Here is a 22,583-nt window from a genome sequence, read left to right on the forward strand (position 1 = left end):
TTACATATTTAAATTTAAATTCACTTGGCACTGGTCTCCATTGATAATTTGCACCTATGATATCAATGTGCCCTATGAAATGATTTATGTTATTGCATCAATGAAAATAATAATGTTTGAAAATATAATAGGTAATATAATCTACTCGCCAAAGGGCGGCAGGGGAAAGCACTTATAAAGGATGTGAAAATGCACAGGCTTTCGAAACCAGTGGCGCCTTCTGCTGGGAGAAAGGTTGAAGGGAAAGGAATAGGGATGAAGGAGACAGACTGAAGGACACAGACTGATGAAATTTAGAAAATGGGGAGAATTATGGAAAAGTTGCCTAGAATCCCATATCATGTGAGGCTTATCAGCCAGTATGAGAAGGAAAGACTGATTGTTGGCACCTGTAAGCTTTAAGGTGGAAGATAGGATAATTAAAAGACAAAGATTACTGTAAAGAATATAATGCAAGAGTCAATAAGATTGGATAGCTAAGTTGATATAAAACTATAAGCAGACAGCTGGCATATACAAATTCTAGGAGGTAATGGGGTTAAATGGGGTGATGACAGGCAGGGCATCCAGTCACCCCATAAATTAACCATGCCAATTCTGATAATAACCATACCAACTTGTGTAAATATCAGATAAAGGCAACAGAAAAAGAACTTATTGAGAAACCAATTGGCAATTATAATAGTTGAAAAACATGAAAGGGAAGTTGTAATTGAGAAGTGAGTGAGAAACGGTTGCAAGCCATCACCGACGTTGTTCAGTCGGAGCATTGAGCAAACAATGAAGGAAACCAAGGAGACATGTAGAGAAGGAATTAAAATTCAGGGTGAAGAAATAAAAATGTTGAGGTTTGTCAATGACAATGTCATTTTGTCGGAGACAGCAACAGACTTGGAAAAACAGTCAAATGGTATGGATATTGTCTTGAAATGAGATTGTAAGTTGCACATCAACAAAAGTAAAACAAGGTTAATTGAGTCTAATTTAATTAAATCAAGTAATACTGAGGCATTAGATTAAGAAATAAAATACTTAAAGTAGTAAATGAGTTATGGTAATTGGGCAGCAAAATAACCGATGATGAACACGGTAGAGAGGACATAAAATGAAGACTGTATTAAGCAAGGAAAGCATTTCTGAAGAAGTGGAATTTGTTAGACTTTTCAGAAGATATTTGTCTGGAGTATAGCCTTGAACAGAAGTGAAATGTGGACAATACATTTTTCAGACAAAAAGGGAGTAGAAGCTACCAAAATGTAGTGCTACAAAAGAATGCCAAAAATGATATGAGGTACTGAACTGAACTGGGGAGAAATGAAATTTATGGAACAATTTGACTTATAAAGAAGGGATCATTGAAACAAGCATTCAGTTCATAGTGCTGTGGGATGTGGGAAAAAAACGCAAATTGGCATTCATAAGAAGAAGAACAACACCAAAAATGCAACAGGAGCGTAATATGTAAGAAATTGTCCACGCATCCGACCACTGATGATGCCTTGCAGAAAATAAAGGCGAAACGCATATGGCACTAAAATTGTGTTTTGTTCGGTTGCTGTCAGACGGTCCATAAGTAAAAATTATCAATATACCGTAATAAAGAAGGGATCAGTTAAGAGGGCACATTTCGAGACATCAAGGAATTGTTAGTTAGGTGTTGGTGGGAAGCGGGAGGCGTAAAAATTATAGAGGGAGGCCAAAGGATGAATACAGCTAGCAGGTTCAAATGGATGTGGGTTGTGGTAGTTAATTAGTTACATGTTCTAGGCTTCATTTTGCATGTAGATTGTAATGATGTGGAATAAGTCATTTTACATTCACATCGCAAATTAATTTACACGTACCATTACATTCTGAACATTTCTAAGGTGTTTTTTTTTTATCAAATAGAAATAAGATATACAGATGTGATTTAGTAATTCCTACCCATCACTTTTTACACAGTACAGTAATAAAAATTCTTCTATGGAAAAGAGGGAGTTGTCCCAGAGAAACTTCCTCAGCTTGTTATCAAATTTTACTCTGCTGTCTGTCAGACTTTTTATATCACTGGGTAAATGATATATTTTTTTTCCCTAAAACAATCTTAACGCAGCATGAGTGACGTCGGGTATGTTATACTCGAGGTGTTTTGAAGTTTTGATTATTGAATGTCATTGTTGCCATACAAATCTTGCTGTTACCATAGCTGGAGGTAAGGGAGAGGGTGGCAAGATGCAGTGTTGAGTTTATTGTTACCCTAGCATCAGAGGAAGCTACACATGTGCAAAGGTGACTAGGGCACGGCACACCCGACCTCGTAGTCGGTATTTCATTTTTGAGCTGTCAACAAGTTTATGAGATATATAGTTATTTATAGTATTCTTTGATTTATTTGTATATTTTATATTTCTCAAGATGTCTTATGAAGAAAATGAATGTCAGCTACAAGGACTACTAGAAGAAGTTTTAGAAAACTGTTCAAATGCTAGTTCCTGTATCTCCGAGAGCGAAGAAGATATTGACAAAGTTTCTCAAAGAAGGGAAGAAAATGATTTGGAGAAAGAGGTTATTTTGTATGATTCGGAAGAACCAAAATCTGCATTAGCAGCTCCTAGTCAGTCACCTGAGGTAAGTGGGATTTTTTTTGTATGTCCAAAGATGGTACAAAATGGATGAAGGATTGTCCTCGGCAAAGTGATTGTATTCATTGAGAGAATATTATTACCAATTCTTCAGGCGTAAAAGATGCTGCAAAACATGCCAAAACAGAACCGAATGTTGGAGTCGTTTTATAACAAACAGTATGCTGAATACTATACTTACCCATACATGTAGATGTAGAAATAATCAAATAGGGAATATTGGGGGAAAATATCCAGAAAATAGAGAGCAGTACCACATGAATGACGCAACTTTGGAGGATTTGAAGGCATGTATGGGACTTATATATAGTGGGCCTAAACCGCAGAAATAGACAAAACTAGAATGATTTGTGGCGTACAGATGGTACTCGAGTTGCAATCTTTCAGACTAAAATGACACTGCGAAGGTTTTACTTTCTTCAAAATGGTTTGAGATTTGATGATAAGAACACCTGGGACAAAAGGAAAAAGACTGAAAATCTGGCTGCTATAAGAGATATTTTTGATAATTTTGTTGAAAATATTCAACAACATAACATGCCACCTGAGAACCTTACTATTGATGAGATGCTGTTATCTTTCTGAGGGAGATGTCCTTTCTGTGTCTACATGCCAAACAAACCAGCCAATTCTGGCATAAAAATATATGCTCTTGTAGGTGCAAATACATTCTATATCCTCAAACTGGAAGTACACTCAGGGAAACAACCACCAGGACCTTACCAGTTTAATAATAAAGCATATGATATTGTAAACCATTTAGTGGAACCAATAACGAAAACAAATAGGAATCTGACATTCAACAGGTGGTTTACTAGATGCCCCCTTATGATCTGTCTCTTGAAAGAACATTCATTGACTTCTGTTGGCACAGTCCATAAAACAAGACAAGTGTACCTGAGATTTTCAAAAAAAGAACGGAGGTATATAGTCAGGTAACCTTCCATTCAGAAGGCTGTTGTGCATAGTGACTGTTATATTGACTTGTAAATAATAGATTTTAGGTATCAGTCATCCTTTTTAAATTTTATTGGCAGATCTAGATTTCAGCTAGAAACTAGCCATTCTCAATGCACTATCATTTTTGATCAATGCATGTAATTCCTGTTGGTTGGGCTTTATCCACAGTTCATTGAATTCAATGAGCTGTGGATGAAGAAAATAGAATCACTTTTCAGTCGCCTGTTCCCAAAAACAAAGAAATAATCATACCTGGTGATTTTAATGTAAATTTCCTTATCTGTGATAATGATACAACAGATTTTGAGAATATAATGAGCACTTTTAATCTGAGAGCAGTTGTTAACTTTCCCACAAGGGTGACTAAGAACTGCACAAGTCTGATTGACAATAAATTTTGTATACACTAACAGAATTGGTGACATACATGTAATAGAAATCTTAAAGGGCTTGGAATGAGTTTTTCACTTTTCAGCGTAGTGTGTGCTGATATGAAACTTGCTGGAAGATTAAATCTGTGTGCTGGGCTGAGACACGAACTCGGGACCTTTGCTGAAAGTAGTAAAGTGCTCTACCAACTGAGCTACCCAAGCACAACTCACGACCCATGCTCTTAAGTTCAGTTCTGCCAGTACCTCGCCTCCTACCTTTAAACTTCACAGAAGCTCTTCTGCAAACCTTGCAGAACTAGTACTCCTGGAAGAAAGGATAGTGCGGAGACATGGCTTAGCCACAACCCGGGGAATATTTTCAGAATGAGAATTTCCCTCTGCAGCAGAGTGTGCACTGAAACTTCCTAGCGGGATAAAACTGTGTGCAGTACTGAGATTCAAACTCAGAATCTCTGCATTTTGCGGGCAAGTGCTCTACCAACTGAGCTACCTAAGCATGACTCACAACCCGTCCTCATAGCTTCAATTCCACCAGTACCTCATCTTCTGCCTTCCAGACTTCACAGAAACTCTGCCAGGACGTTTCATATCAGTGCACACTCAGCTGCAGAGTGAAAATCTCATTCTGGAAACAACCCCCAGGCTGTGGCTAAGCCATATCTCCGCAATATCCTTTCTTCCAGGGGTGTAAGTTCTGCAAGGTTCACAGAAGAGCTTCTGTGAAATCTGGAAGGTAGGAGATGAGGTACTGGCAGAATTGAAGCTGTGAGGATGGGTCATGAGTCATTCGTGGGTAGCTCAGCTGGTAGAGCGCTTGTCCACTCAAGGCAAAGGTCCCTAGTTCAAGTTTTAATATGTCCAGAACTTTCTTAAAGGGCCTTCCCAACCATGATAGGCAGTTGTTAAAAATGTTTGATTTAAGCCCAGTTAACAAGATTAGTTTTACCTACAGAGCTTTTAGACTAGCAATAGTGAGAATCTGGACACCTTCAGCAGACATTTGCCCCAGTTTTATTTTATTTTTTATTTATTGTATTTTTTTTGCGTCAAGACACCAACTGGTGTCTTTTGCAAACATCATGGAATGGGACACAGTATATCAGCCTAAAGATGTCAATTTTAAATTTAACATAGTTCTGAATGAATTTGTTACCATTTTTGAAGCTGTATTTCCCAGGAGATTTTTCAAAAAATTGCGATCTGACTGATTACAGGAGACAATGGGTCACTAAGGGAATCAAAACATGCTGTAAAACAAAGAGATTGCTTTATGTCTCACTCATAAATTCTAACAAACCTCAGGAAAAGGAGCACTAAAAACTATGCTGTAACATCCTAAAGAGTGTTATTAAAAATCCAAGAGCATGTTTATTAAATCTGAAATGAGCAATTCAAATAATAAAATAAAAGCTATTTGGAAGGTGGTCAAAGGGGATACAGGAAAAATTACAGAAGATACAGACAGTATCAAAGTGTGTCATAATGGAAGCATGGTAGAGGAAGGTGGTATGGTTATCATTATCTTCAACAACCATTTTTTTTACAGTAGCAGATCAAACTGGTTGTTAAGGGTCTAGACTTGAAGCCACGAAGCTTCTACAAAAAGCAGTGCAGAATAAAATTAGTCACATACATGTCCCATATATTACAACTGAAGAGATTGAGAAGGTAATAAGGAAAATGAACAATAAAAATTCCACTGGTGTGGATCTTATATCTATCAGAGTACTGAAGTACTGCTGCAAATTAGTACTTGAAGTTCTCTGTCACATGACTCCATAAATCAAAGTACTGCCCCTAATAGACTCAAATATGCAGTTATGAAACCACTGTTCAAAAAAGGTGATAAAGCTGATCTTTCCAATAACCGGCCAATTTCATTGTTAACAAGTCTCTCTAAAATCCTAGAGAAACTAATGTTCAAGAGAATCATGGAGCATCTTAATAAAAATAAAATCCTTAATAAAAATCAATTTGGATTCCAAAAGGGTACTTCAACAGAACATGCCATTTTCACATTTGTTCACCAACTCCTTAAATCCATAAACAATAAAATGTCACCAGTGGGAATTTTCTGTGATCTGTCTAAAGCATTAATCTGTGTAGCTCACAAGATTCTACTGATGAAGGCTGAGCACTATCGGTTAAATGGTAAAGTAAGGATGTGGCTCAAGTCATGTCTAGACTACAGAAGGCAGAAGGTAGTATTGAACAATTCTGCAATGCCACCTGCCTGCTCTGACTGGAGCATAGTAAAATGTGGAGTGCCACAGGGCTTGGTGATTGGTCCCTTACTTTTCCCAATCTTTATCAATGATCTTCCATGCTGCATGCCACAAAAAGCACGCTGTTAGCTGATGACACAACCATTATGATTGACAAAACACCCAACTGCACTCTAGAGAACACTACAACCACTGTATTCAGAGAAGCTCTAGATTCATTCACTTCAAATGGCCTGTCACTCAATGCTCACAAGACTCAGTTCATTCAGTTTCAAGCAGCAAATAAAAAACAGGAAAAAATTGAAATAAAATGTGGTGACAAATACACTCCTGGAAATGGAAAAAAGAACACATTGACACCGGTGTGTCAGACCCACTCCGGACACTGCGAGAGGGCTGTACAAGCAATGATCACACGCACGGCACAGCGGACACACCAGGAACCGCGGTGTTGGCCGTCGAATGGCGCTAGCTGCGCAGCATTTGTGCACCGCCGCCGTCAGTGTCAGCCAGTTTGCCGTGGCATACGGAGCTCCATCGCAGTCTTTAACACTGGTAGCATGCCGCGACAGCGTGGACGTGAACCGTATGTGCAGTTGACGGACTTTGAGCGAGGGCGTATAGTGGGCATGCGGGAGGCCGGGTGGACGTACCGCCGAATTGCTCAACACGTGGGGCGTGAGGTCTCCACAGTACATCGATGTTGTCGCCAGTGGTCGGCGGAAGGTGCACGTGCCCGTCGACCTGGGACCGGACCGCAGCGACGCACGGATGCACGCCAAGACCGTAGGATCCTACGCAGTGCCGTAGGGGACCGCACCGCCACTTCCCAGCAAATTAGGGACACTGTTGCTCCTGGGGTATCGGCGAGGACCATTCGCAACCGTCTCCATGAAGCTGGGCTATGGTCCCGCACACCGTTAGGCCGTCTTCCGCTCACGCCCCGACATCGTGCAGCCCGCCTCCAGTGGTGTCGCGACAGGCGTGAATGGAGGGACGAATGGAGACGTGTCGTCTTCAGCGACGAGAGTCGCTTCTGCCTTGGTGCCAATGATGGTCGTATGCGTGTTTGGCGCCGTGCAGGTGAGCGCCACAATCAGGACTGCATACGACCGAGGCACACAGGGCCAACACCCGGCATCATGGTGTGGGGAGCGATCTCCTGCACTGGCCGTACACCACTGGTGATCGTCGAGGGGACACTGAATAGTGCACGGTACATCCAAACCGTCATCGAACCCATCGTTCTACCATTCCTAGACCGGCAAGGGAACTTGCTGTTCCAACAGGACAATGCACGTCCGCATGTATCCCGTGCCACCCAACGTGCTCTAGAAGGTGTAAGTCAACTACCCTGGCCAGCAAGATCTCCGGATCTGTCCCCCATTGAGCATGTTTGGGACTGGATGAAGCGTCGTCTCACGCGGTCTGTACGTCCAGCACGAACGCTGGTCCAACTGAGGCGCCAGGTGGAAATGGCATGGCAAGCCGTTCCACAGGACTACATCCAGCATCTCTACGATCGTCTCCATGGGAGAATAGCAGCCTGCATTGCTGCGAAAGGTGGATATACACTGTACTAGTGCCGACATTGTGCATGCTCTGTTGCCTGTGTCTATGTGCCTGTGGTTCTGTCAGTGTGATCATGTGATGTATCTGACCCCAGGAATGTGTCAATAAAGTTTCCCCTTCCTGGGACAATGAATTCACGGTGTTCTTATTTCAGTTTCCAGGAGTGTAAATGTTGGGAGTTGAGTCTTCCAAATTCCTGGGACCATACATAAGCAACAATCTAAACTGGTCAGTTCACATCAAAGACCTATGTAAATGACTGAATTCAGCATCATTTGCCATTTACTCAATTTCATCTGTTTGAGACTTGGAAACAATTAAAGCTGTATACCTATGATATTTCCATTCACTTATGACATATGGCTTCATATTGTGGGGTAGCCAGAAATGAGCAAACAAAGTCTTTACTGCACAGGGAAGGGTCATCAGAATTATGGCTGGAGATGCTCTTGCAGAAACTTTTTCAAACAGCTTGGGATCCTCACCATACCATCTCATTACATTTTTTTAACTAATGTGATATGTGGACAATAATCATACAGTTTACAAAACAATCATCACGATCATGATAAAAGAAGTAAATGTGACCTTTACAAAGATATAAAAACTCTCAGCATGGTACAGGAAGAGTATATTATTCAATCATAAAAATATACAATAAACTTCCATTTCATGTTAAATCAGTCATTGGGGATATGACTAAATTAAAAAAAAACAGCTGAAACTTTATCTTTTGAATAGTTCTTTCTATTTTTCACAGGAATTTTGTGACAATGTGTAACAATTAGTACAATGTGTTTAATTTTAAGCATTCCTATAAGAACTGATTATGTTGCACTTGAATGCTTTTTGTGTGTGTTAGAATGTAAGAATTTTAATTTGTTTGTGTAATCATTATTACTACTATAATCTGTGTTGTTGTTTAAACACTTGAACCTCATGAATCTCTTTATATATGATATAGTTTGTAAGCCTCATGACCATTTAGATATGGTTATTACTGTAATAATCTGACACGTTCTACTTGCTAGTGATACACTTGCATCAAGGATCTATGGAACATAAAAATAAATAAATACATGAATAATAATAAATGTACATATGCTTAGATTAATTACAATACTAGTGTCATCTGCAAAAAGGAATAATTCTGCTTGTTGTATACTAGACATGAGATCGTTTACATATAGGAAGTCTCCCGTCACAAACATGTCCCTGAACTATATTGCTTGAATTATTAACTACAACTTTCTACATTCTTTTGGTTAGATATGACATTATTCATTGGTCAGCTATACCATCAATCCCATAAAACGTCAGTTTATCTAGGATAGTACTGTGGATCACAAAGTCAAATGCCTTAGAGAGGTCACAGAAAATACCAATTGGCACTATTGTATTATTTAATGCTTTTAAAATCTGATGACTGAACTTGTAAATGCCATTCTCAGTACTCCTTCAATAAAATTCTTCAGGGTATCAGACCGCATCGTCATAATTTAAAATGCGCCAACGTTTCAGCCAGCGTTGCAGCTAGCCTTCATCAGGGCCTTACGTTAACTGCTAAATGAACACACTTGATTCCTTAAATAGCTGCACGAGAAAACCGTGTCGTTACTTGATTGGCTGTAAAAGGAGGAGGAGGAGGAGGGGTGAAAGGTATACTTTATTGGTGTTTCCTTTATTATCTGTCATTGGCTGAAATAGCTGTTTTCTATTGGTCTTTATATTAATCCACCCCATTGGAGGAGACGGACGAATAGCGAACAGGTGATGGCTGTGACGTCACACTGTTTCCATGCTGTCCAGAAGCCGGCTGCGGCGTGCCATTGCTTTGTGTGCTCGCGACCACTACTGCGGCTCTCCGCGTGTCTGCGTGGGCCGCCACGGCTCTGCCGCCGCTCCGTAGCCCTGCTATTGCAGGCAGCCAAGACCTCGGAAGCTTGTACCCGTCCTCTCTATTCATGTTGGCGGGTCTTTTGGCTATTTCTATTGCCTCTCTAATCTTTCTTTTGAAAGTGAGAGGCTGTTTCGCCAGGACGCAGGCTTCTTGAAAAAATATTGGTTTCCCGCACTCGTCTCGGTGTTCCGCCACTGCTGACTTAGTGTGTTGTTTCAGGCAGATATATCTTTCATGTTCCGAGAGCCTTGTGCTAATCGGACGTCCCGTCTCACCTATGTAGACTAATCCACATGCACAACCAATTTCATACACGCCAGCTGTGTGTAGTTTGTCAACTGCATCCTTGGTAGAACCGAGCATGTCTGATATTTTGTTTCTGCTTCGGAAAATTGGTTTGATGTCGGCTTTTCGTAGAATTTTGCCAATACATTCGGTGACCCCTTGTACATATGGTAACACAGCAATGCTCTGTGCCTCCTTCTCCTCTTCCCTATTAGTCTTCTCCCTTGTCGACATGGTGCTGTCTATCATCTGCTTCCCATAGCCATTAGTTCCGAAGATGGACCTGAGGCGTTCAAGTTCTGTCTTCAGATGTTCTTGGTCGCTTATCCTGTACGCTCTCTTCGTTAGCGTGTGCAGGGCAGACTTCTTCTGCGTGGGGTGATGGTGGGAGGAGGCGTGAAGGTACCTGTCCGTATTGGTTGGTTTCCTGTACACTTTGTGGCCAAGTTTACCATCAGGTTTTCGATAAACTTCCACGTCGAGAAAAGGCAGCACCCCATTCTTCTCTGTTTCCATTGTAAACTGAATATTCCTATGCTGTTGGTTAAGGTGCTTGTGGAAGTTCTGTAACTCCTCTTCTCCTCGGGGCCAGATGACGAAAGTATCATCGACATAGCGAAGCCAACAATTTGGGCGTAATGGTGCGGACTGGAGGGCTGTTTCCTCATGAAAATTTCTGCAGCGATAGACGATAGGGGTGAGCCCATAGCTACACCGTCAGTTTGTTCATAAAATTGACCTCTCCACTTGAAATAGGTGGTCGTCAGACAGTGGCGCACAAGCTCACATATATCAGGTGCCACGCGTTCTTCTAGGATGTTCACAGTATCTGACACTGGGACATTCGTGAATAGGGATTTGACGTCGAAACTAACCATCAGATCTTGGTCCGTAACACGCATTTCCTTTAGGAGAGACACGAAGTGAGTGGAATCCTTAATGTAGGACTCGGTTTGGTGCACTAGGTGTCGGGGCCTAGGTGCCAGTTCTTTCGCTAGGTAGTAGGTCGGCGAATTTATACTGTTTACTATGGGCCTTAAGGGGAAGTTGGTTTTGTGTACCTTCGGTACACCATATATCCTTGGTGCCTGTGTCACTTGTGGGATGAATCTTCTGGCCTTGTCGAAGTTGATTCTAGAGTGCTTGAGCAGTGCCTGCGTCGTTTTGATTACCTTGGCCGTCGGATCTCCCTGAAGTTTCTTGTAGATAGGTTCAGCGAGAATATCTTCCATTTGTTTGTTGTAATCAGTTGTGTCCAAGACTACAGTGGCGTTGCCCTTATCTGCCTGTACCACTACTAAGTGGGGGTTGTCCCTGAGTTCCTTGATGGCATGGTATTCCTCAGCGCTGATGTTTTGCTTCGGTGGCTTTGCTTTACTCAGAACTCTGACACAACAGGAATTTGTGTGATCTGCACCTATGTCTGGCCGGAAAACTTCAGATGGAAGACTGGGATAAAGTCGACAGGTTAACCTTTCAGCAAGCATCAAGGACCAGCAATAGTATTACTAACCGCCAGATGAGAAAGTACGACAAACTACAACAGAAAGCCACGGACGAAACATTGACGCTGGACAGGCGACGGACAGTGGTCAACCTCTCCAGCCACACCTTGAGCGAAGCAACCACAGCAATTCTGGCCAAGGGGATGAATTTCGCAGTCGCACCTAAGCGAGTTCCAAAAGAAGATATCATAGAATCCGTAGAGGCTTCGGTACGTCATCTGCCACAGGCCGAGGCGGAGAAGATCCGACAGGAAACGGTCAGAGTTCTGAATAAAGCAAAGCCACTGAAGCAAAACATCAACGCTGAGGAATACCATGCCATCAAGGAACTCAGGGACAACCCCACTTAGTAGTGGTACAGGCAGATAAGGGCAATGTCACTGTAGTCTTGGACACAACTGATTACAACAAACGAATGGAAGATATTCTCGCAGAACCTATCTACAAGAAACTTCAGGGAGATCCGACGGCCAAGGTAATCAAAACGACGCAGGCACTGCTCAAGCACTCTAGAATCAACTTCGACAAGGCCAGAAGATTCATCCCACAAGTGACACAGGCACCAAGGATATATGGTGTACCGAAGGTACACAAAACCAACTTCCCCTTAAGGCCCATAGTAAACAGTATAAATTCGCTGACCTACTACCTAGCGAAAGAACTGGCACCTAGGCTCCGACACCTAGTGCACCAAACCGAGTCCTACGTTAAGGATTCCACTCACTTCGTGTCTCTCCTAAAGGAAATGCGTGTTACGGACCAAGATCTGATGGTTAGTTTCGACGTCAAATCCCTATTCACGAATGTCCCAGTGTCAGATACTGTGAACATCCTAGAAGAACGCGTGGCACCTGATATATGTGAGCTTGTGCGCCACTGTCTGACGACTACCTATTTCAAGTGGAGAGGTCAATTTTATGAACAAACTGACGGTGTAGCTATGGGCTCACCCCTATCACATATCGCTGCAGAAATTTTCATGAGGAAAAAGCCCTCCAGTCCGCACCATTACGCCCAAATTGTTGGCTTCGCTATGTCGATGATACTTTCGTCATCTGGCCCCACGGAGAAGAGAAGTTACAGAACTTCCACAAGCACCTTAACCAACAGCATAGGAAAATTCAGTTTACAATGGAAACAGAGAAGAATGGGGTGCTGCCTTTTCTCGACGTGGAAGTTTATCGAAAACCTGATGGTAAACTTGGCCACAAAGTGTACAGGAAACCAACCAATACAGACAGGTACCTTCACGCCTCCTCCCACCATCACCCCACGCAGAAGAAGTCTGCCCTGCACACGCTAACGAAGAGAGCGTACAGGATAAGCGACCAAGAACATCTGAAGACAGAACTTGAACGCCTCAGGTCCATCTTCGGAACTAATGGCTATGGGAAGCAGATGATAGACAGCACCATGTCGACAAGGGAGAAGACTAATAGGGAAGAGGAGAAGGAGGCACAGAGCATTGCTGTGTTACCATATGTACAGGGGGTCACCGAACGTATTGGCAAAATTCTACGAAAAGCCGACATCAAACCAATTTTCCGAAGCAGAAACAAAATATCAGACATGCTCGGTTCTACCAAGGATGCAGTTGACAAACTACACACAGCTGGCATGTATGAAATTGGTTGTGCATGTGGATTAGTCTACATAGGTGAGATGGGACGTCCGATTAGCACAAGGCTCTCGGAACATGAAAGATATATCCGCCTGAAACAACACACTAAGTCAGCAGTGGCAGAACACCGAGACGAGTGCGGGAAACCAATATTTTTTCAAGAAGCTCGCGTCCTGGCGAAACAGCCTCTCACTTTCAAAAGAAAGATTAGAGAGGCAATAGAAATAGCCAAAAGACCCGCCAACATGAATAGAGAGGACGGGTACAAGCTTCCGAGGTCTTGGCTGCCTGCAATAGCAGGGCTACGGAGCGGCGGCAGAGCCGTGGCGGCCCACGCAGACACGCGGAGAGCCGCAGTAGTGGTCGCGAGCACACAAAGCAATGGCACGCCGCAGCCGGCTTCTGGACAGCATGGAAACAGTGTGACGTCACAGCCATCACCTGTTCGCTATTCGTCCGTCTCCTCCAATGGGGTGGATTAATATAAAGACCAATAGAAAACAGCTATTTCAGCCAATGACAGATAATAAAGGAAACACCAATAAAGCATTCCTTTCACCCCTCCTCCTCCTCCTTTTACAGCCAATCAAGTAACGACACGGTTTTCTCGTGCAGCTATTTAAGGAATCAAGTGTGTTCATTTAGCAGTTAACGTAAGGCCCTGATGAAGGCTAGCTGCAACGCTGGCCGAAACGTTGGCGCATTTTAAATTATGACGATGCGGTCTGATACCCTGAAGAATTTTATTGAAGAAGACAACGGCCGCGGAAGCCTACGCTTACATTTAGCCATTCTCAGTAGATCAACCCTTCTGAAACCCAAACTGTGATTTCCTGCATGATGCTAATGTGAAATACTATTCTAGGATACATCATCTTTAAAAAATTTTGGACAATGATGCCAGGAGTGAGAAAGATTGCTGGTTATTGACATCTGTCTTATCACCTTTCTTAAAGAGGGGTTTAACAATGGAATATTTCAGTCTCTCTGGAAAAATGCCTTAAGTTAGTGATGCATTACATATTTAAGATAAGACCGATTTTATTAAATGGGAACACATTTTTAGTACTCTTTTGGAAACATCATCAAAACCAGATGAGATTTTATTTTTGAAAGAATGTATAATTTTCTTAATTGCAGAAGGTGAAGTTGGTTAAACATTCATATAATTACACGCGTCCTCTACGTGCGGCGCTGTCTGCCAGCCATGGATGGCATTTACAAGTTCAGTCATCTCCTGTAAATTCCTGTTATTTGGAGATGTCACAGTTGCATGGGGTAGGCTAACGGGGAGATCTGTATCAGGAGATTGGTATGGACAGTTAAAGGGACAATGCAATAGAATATATGCAAGAATCAGTATTAATGCCACACATATACAGGCAAATCACTATTACATTTTCAACATACTGCTGTGATTTTGCTCCCTGTGCTGTTTGTCCCTATGCTTTCTTTTGTATTTAAGAAATTTCAATACACTCCATATTTTACAAATTTCAATATATTCCATATAGCCTTAAGTCTGTTCTCAGAAGTACGGACTTCTGACATTATGTGCGACTTATTTGATTTTAAATAGCATTTCCTAGTAATTTTGAGCAGCTTTTGTAGTGCGTAGCTGCCATGGGATCCCTACTCGTTCTTGCCAAAAGATACATTTCCGTTTTCCTTTCACAAGATACTTTAACCCCTCCAGAAATCCATGATTTTACATCAATGTTTAGTGTCCTTTCTGATTAGCTTATGTGGAAAGCTATTTTCAAATAATGATATGAATTTATCATGGAACAGATTAAATTTTATGTTAGCATTTGGTTCATTATAAATTACACCCATGTCATCTCCTGTAAATTCCTGTTATTTGGAGATGTCGCAGTTGCATGGGATAGGCTAATGGGGAGACCTGTATCAGACCAGTCTTCAGACTGAAGACTACAACAGCAAACAAGATTACATGGCTGGGACAATCAGAGAAGGACTGATTTCATATTACAACAAAATACTGTGCTGTATTGTAGAAAGCTATAATAATTTTAAAAAAATGTATAATATCTGAAGTTATTAGTTCACGTAATAAAATTAAATCTATATGGGAAATAGTTGAAAGAGAAAGCAGCAAATCAGTTAAGGACTGAACTGACTTTGTTATTACAATGAAAAAAGCAAAATAGTAAATGGTAGCAGTCAGGTAGACAATACATTTAATGCCTAGCTCCTAAAAGTAGCTCAGGAGATTGGTATGGACAGTTAAAGGGACAATGCAATAGAATATATGCAAGAATCAGTATTAATGCCACACATATACAGGCAAATCACAATTACTTTATGCTATGCCAAAGAAACTAAGAATGCAATTAAATTCCTGAAAAGAAAACTGCCACAGAGTTATAATATTTTTGACTAAACTAGTAAAATCCTGTTATTCACATGTACTCAATGTACTCAGTTGTGACCGGTGTGGCCGTGCGGATCTAGGCGCTTCAGTCTGGAACTGCATGACCGCTACGGTTGCAGGTTCGAATCCTGCCTTGGGCATGGATGTGTGTGATGTCCGTAGGTTAGTTCGGTTTAAGCAGTTCTAAGTTCTAGGGGACTGATGACCACAGATGTTAAGTCCTATAGTGCTCAGTCATTTTGTACTCAGTCACATATGCAATTCATCAATATTGCTGGAGATATTTCCAGACAGACTGAAGTATTCTATTGTCAGGCCCCTTTCAAGAAAGGTAGACGAATATTAATAATTATCATCCAGTCTCATTGCTTACAACCTTCTTGAGCATACTCGAAAAGAATACATCTTTAAGAACAATAACATGTCTATTCCAAAATAAGGTGCTTAGTTTCAGTCTGGAATTCAAATGGATCACTCCCCAGAACAAGCCGTTTTCCAGTTAAAAATCATATCATATAAAATTTAACTGAAAAATACAGTTTTCGAAAAATCTTAATCTGTATGCAGAAATAATAGTTGCCGTATTGTAAGGAATTTTTTTGGTATTTTTTAATAGTCACTTTTTTGTGATACAGTCATAACCGGTTTTGGCCTTCAGGGGCCATCTTCAGATGGAATGGACAGCATTTGATTACAAGTTGACAATGCATGAACACTTTCTTCAAACGCCATCCATAGCATATGAAGATAGCCTTTGAAGACCAAAACTGGTTATGTTTTTATCATAAAAAACTGACTGTGTAAAAAATAAATGATAATACATTAAAATGCAATTAACTGCTATTTTCTGAATTGTCAGAAATATTAGACTGTGCAGATGAGGTATGCCACATATCCGGAACATTGCATTACATTACATTAATCAAATTTGATGGAGCGCACAGAGAGTGTGATCTCTGGGATGTGGAAAGAAGTTTGAAATATGCATTTAATTTAATTTCTCATGCAGAAGCTAAACTGTTATGGTAGAAGACATCTTGGTGATAACTAGGTTTCATTCTAGCCAACTAAAAGTATTCAGAGCTTTGCTTAAGTAACTCTGAAAGTGCACAGAATGAAACATCTTCAGAATGGGGGATAATCACTACAGGGTACCACAGGAATTGATACTAAGTCCTCTCTTGTTCTTGTTACACACAAATGGTCTGCCATCATAATCCAAGCAGCAGAAATAGTTCTCTTTGTGTAATGGAGAAACTTCAACAGCTGTAAATAAAAATTTTCATTGAAATTGACAACTGGTTCTATGCAAGTGGACTATTAAATACATACAGAAAACACAATACAGGAAATTCTCTACTGCATAAGGCCCTTCAACACCATTAGAAATAATACATGAGGGTCGATGAATAAATGAAATTCTTAGGTGTTTGTTTTACAAAGAATCTGAAATGGGAGTAACATGTTACAAATATTACATTTCTGAGCTCTGAAACTTTTGTGTTATGGATAATATCAGATTTTGGAGATGAATTTGTGTTATGGATAATATCAGGTTTTGGAGATGAATTTTAGTCAGTGGGAGATAAGTAGATAGATAGATAGATAGATAAGTATATCTAAAAACATAGATTCTGTAACTTACCAAACGAAAGCGTTGGTACATTGTTAGAGACAATAACAAACACAAACACACACACACACACACACACACACACACACACACACACACAAATTTCAAGCTTTCGCAACCCACGGTTGCTTCATCAGAATAGAGGGAAGGAGGGGGAAAGACGAAAGGATGTGGGTTTTAAGGGAGGGGGTAATGAGTCATTCCAATCCCAGGAGTGGGATTCCCCCCAAAGTAAGTCTTTCCGCTCCCGGGATTGGAATGACTCCTTACCCTCTCCCTTAAAGCCCACATCCTTTCGTCTTTCCCTCTCCTTCCCTCTTTCCTGATGAAGCAACTATGGGTTGCGAAAGCTTGAAATTTGTGTGTGTGTTTGTGTTTGTTATTGTCTCTATCAACGTACCAACGCTTTCGTTTGGTAAGTTACAGAATCTATGTTTTTAGATATATTTTTCCCACGTGGAATGTTTCCCTCTATTATATAGATAGATAGATAGATAGATAGACAGACCCACCAAGAACCACTGACCTTGCCATTGGTGGGGAGGCTTGGGTGCCTCAGCGATACAGATAGCCGTACCGTAGGTGCAACCACAACGTAGGGGTATCTGTTGAGAGGCCAGACAAACATGTGGTTCCTGAAGAGGGGCAGCAGCCTTTTCAGTAGTTGCAGGGGCAACAGTCTGGATGATTGACTGATCTGGCCTTGTAACACTAACCAAAACGGCCCATGTAACACTAACCAAAACGGCCTTGCTGTGCTGTTACTGTGAATGGCTGAAAGCAAGGGGAATCTACGGCCGTAATTTTTCCCAAGGGCATGCAGCTTTACTGTATGATTAAATGATGATGGCATCCTCTTGGGTAAAATATTCCGGAGGTAAAATAGTCCCCCATTCGGATCTCCAGGCGGGGACTACTCAAGAGGACGTTGTTATCAGGAGAAAGAAAACTGGCATTCTACGGATCGGAGCGTGGAATGTCAGATCCCTTAATCGGGCAGGTAGGTTAGAAAATTTAAAAAGGGAAATGGATGGGTTAAAGTTAGATATAGTAGGAATTGGTGAAGTTCGGTGGCAGCAGGAACAAGACTTTTGGTCAGGTGAATACAGGGTTATAAATACAAAATCAAATAGGGGTAATGCAGGAGTAGGTTTAATAATGAATAAAAAAATAGAAGTGTGAGTAAGCTACTACAAACAGCGTAGTGAACGCATTATTGTGGCCAAGATAGACATGAAGCCCATGCCTACTACAGTAGTACAAGTTTATATGCCAACTAGCTCTGCAGATGACGAATAAATTGAAAAAATGTATGATGAAATAAAAGAAATTATTCAGATAGTGAAGGGAAACAAAAATTTAATAGTCATTGGTGACTGGAATTCGGTAGTAAGAAAAGGGAGAGAAGGAAACATAGTAGGTGAATATGGATTGGGGCTAAGAAATGAAAGAGGAAGCCACCTGATAGAATTTTGCACAGAGCACAACTTAATCATAGCTAACACTAGGTTCAAGAATCATAAAAGAAGGTTGTATACATTGAAGAAGGCTGTAGATACTGACAGGTTTCAGATAGATTACATAATGGTAAGACAGAGATTTAGGAACCAGGTTTTAAATTGTAAGACATTTCCAGGGGCAGATGTGGACTCTGATCACAATCTATTGGTTACGAACTGTAGATTAAAACTGAAGAAACTGCAAAAAGGTGGGAATTTAAGGAGATGGGACCCGCATAAACTGAAAGAACCAGAGGTTGTACAGAGTTTCAGGGAGAGCATAAGGGAACAATTGACAAGAACAGGGGAAAGAAATACAGTAGAAGAAGAATGGGTAGCTTTGAGAGATGAGGTAGTGAAGGTAGCAGAGGACCTGGTAGGTAAAAAGATGAGGGCTAGTAGAAATCCTTGGGTAGCAAAAGAAATACTGAATTTAATTGATGAAAGGAGAAAATATAAAAAATGCAGTAAATGAAGCAGGCAAAAAGGAATACAAACGTCTCAAAAACGAGATCGACAGGAAGTGCAAAATGGCTAAGAAGGGATGGCTAGAGGACAAATGTAAGGATGTAGAGGCTTATCTCACTAGGGGTAAGATGATACTGCCTACAGGAAAATTAAAGAGACCTTTGGAGAAAAGAGAACCACTTGTATGAATATCAAGAGCTGAAATGGAAACCCAGTTCTAAGCAAAGAAGGGAGAGCAGAAAGGTGGAGGGAGTATATAGAGTGTCTATACAAGGGCAATGTACTTGAGGACAATATTATGGAAATGGAAGAGGATGTAGATGAAGATGAAATGGGAGATACGATACTGCGTGAAGAGTTTGACAGAACACTGAAAGACCTGAGTCGAAACAAGGCCCCGGGAGTTGACAACATTTCATTGGAACTACTGACAGCCTTGGGAGAGCCAGTCCTGACAAAACTCTACCATCTGGTGAGCAAGATGTATGAGACAGGTGAAATAGCCTCAGACTTCAAGAAGAATATAATAATTCCGATCCCAAAGAAAGCAGGTGCTGACAGATGTGAAAATTACCGAACAATCAGTTTAATAAGTCATGGATACAAAATACTAATGCGTATTCTCTACAGACGAATGGAAAAACTGGTGGAAGCTGACCTCGGGGAAGATCAGTTTGGATTCCGTAGAAATATTGGAACACATGAGGCAATACTGACCCTACCACTTATCTTAGAAGCTAGATTAAGGAAAGGCAAACCTACGTTTCTAGCACTTGTAGACAAGAAAGCATTTGACAATGTTGACTGGAATACTCTCTTTCAAATTCTGAAGGTGGCAGGGATAAAATACAGGGAGCGAAAGGCTATTTACAATTTGTACAGAAACCAGACGGCAGTTACAAGAGTCGAGGGGCACGAAAGGGAAGCAGTGGTTGGAAAGTGAGTGATACAGGGTTGTAGCCTATCCCTGATGTTATTCAATCTATATATTGAGCAAGGAAACAAAAGAAAAATTCGGAGTAGGTATTAAAATCCACGGAGAAGAAATAAAAACTTTGAGGTTCGCCGATGACATTGTAATTCTGTCAGAGACAGCAAAGGACTTGGAAGAGCAGTTGAACGGAATGGACAGTGTCATGAAAGGAGGGTATAAGATGAACATCAACAAAAGCAAAACGAGGATAATGGAATGTAGACAAATTAAGTCAGGTGATGCTGAGGGAATTAGATTAGGAAATGGGACACTTAAAGTAGTAAAGGAGTTTTGCTATTTGGGGAGCAAAATAACTGATGATGGTCGAAGTAGAGGGGATATAAAATGTAGACTGCCAATGGCAATGAAAGCGTTTCTGAAGAAGAGAAATTTGTTAACATCGAGTATAGATCTAAGTGTCAGGAAGTCATTTCTGAAAGTATTTGTATGGAGCGTAGCCATGTATGGAAGTGAAACATGGACGATAACTAGTTTGGACAAGAAGAGAATAGAAGCTTTTGAAATGTGGTGCTACAGAATAATGCTGAAGATTAGATGGGTAGATCATTTAACTATTGAGGAGGTATTGAATAGGACTGGGGTGAAGAGAAGTTTGTGGCACAACTTGACTATAAGAAGGGATCGGTTGGTGGGACATGTTCTGAGGCATCAAGGGATCACCAATTTAGTATTGGAGGGCAGCGTGGAGGGTAAAAATCGTAGAGGGAGACCAAGAGATGAATACACTAAACAGATTCTGAAGGATGTAGGTTGCAGTAGGTACTGGGAGATGAAGAAGCTTGCTCAGGATAGAGTAGCATGGAGAGCTGCATCAAACCAGTCTCAGGACTGAAGACCGCAACAACAACAACAGATAGATAGAGATAGATAGATAGATAGATAGATAGAGGGAGGGAGAGAGAGAGAGAGAGAGAGAGAGAGAGAGAGAGAGAGAGAGAGAGAGAGAGAGAGAGAGAGATTGAACATAGCTGAATGTAAACCACTGTATGTAGTGAAAAATGTAGCACAAGACATTCATGTAAATGGGTGGCATGTTACCACATTTTTCATAGAGAGAGAGAATACTATATGTGTATTTCTGATGTGTTCCACATCACTGTGAGAGATAACATATATGGTCCATGGAACATGGAAATAACTAAACTAAATATTGCAAAAGTGCTACTTCCTGACTACATTTCATTTTTATTTTAAAAAATATATTTGTGAATAAGGTTCTCATGAAGAGCCATATTTTAAATACATGCCCTACACACAATACTTCTTGACACTGTCTGCTGTTGTTGTGTACTTATAAGAAAAATACCACTTTATAAGCTGAGAACTATCATGATCAACTATTATATATTTTAAAAAAATATAAAAGTGCCTTCAGCTGCCGGAGACTGCTCACGTGTGGGTGAGTTGCATTTGTGTGTGTGTGTGTGTGTGTGTGTGTGGTCTATTTTTGACAAAGGCCTCATTGGCCGAAAGTTTATTCTGTGACAGTATTTTGTTGTGACTATCTGCAACTTAGCAACTCCGCTATATGGTGACTAGCAAAAATCCTTTTCATAATATTTTTATTATGTAGTTATATATACACAATAACATGAAAGACAGTCACTATGTTTCCCTATGCAGCATGCCTAACTTTTGTATTGTTCAACTTCCTGTTCATATGACTACTCTCAGTTCAACACTGTCAATAGATGTTAATGCCTGTCTGTGCTCATTTTCTAATAATTCAATTACAAACGAGAGAGAGAGAGAGAGAGAGAGAGCATAGCTGAATGTAAACCACTGTATTCCAGTCTGTTACTCCATTTTTAATTTTTGCTTTATTGAATCAATGAGTGGTGATCTACCCTTATGTAGATAAATTTATGCTGTCTTCTTTGTTATGTAACTACATCCATCTTTAAAATGAAATACAGTAAATAGAAAGCTATTGCCTGATGTCATTAAACCATAATCTTCAAATGTTTTTCATAGTTGCCTTATTTCTGGTTGTCATCTATTACTGCATGGCTTGAAGTCTGATTCATGCTGTGTAATACATTCTTGTAAGTTATGGAAAAAGAAACAATGTTTTGTTGAAGTAACTGAACATGTCTTCATTTTTCAATCTACAAGGGTAATGAGACAACGCTGCATAAGAAGTAACAGATGATATAAATAAACTTTCTGAATTTTCACTTTAATTTCAGCACCTGTCCCATGTTATTGTTTAATCAACCATTCCTTATTACAAATATATAAACCGTCACATACAACTATGCAGCATAAAATGTGGAACACGATACACAATTTTATCGCATAGTGTCTGCAACAAATTTCACAAAGAAAGTGTAGTGCTTCTGGGCTTTCTTGGTATTTACACAAAATTGCAAATAATTGCATTACTTGTGAAATATAATCAGTAGTGTAGATGTTAAAGTTCTATTTGTGTCTTATCAAAAAGTGTCAATGTCGGGTAGTTATACAATATGTAAACAGAAAATAGGTCACAGGTCAAGCTGATAAGTGCT

The sequence above is a fragment of the Schistocerca americana genome, chromosome 3, assembly GCF_021461395.2.
Source record: "Schistocerca americana isolate TAMUIC-IGC-003095 chromosome 3, iqSchAmer2.1, whole genome shotgun sequence".
NCBI classification, from domain to species: domain Eukaryota; kingdom Metazoa; phylum Arthropoda; class Insecta; order Orthoptera; family Acrididae; genus Schistocerca; species Schistocerca americana.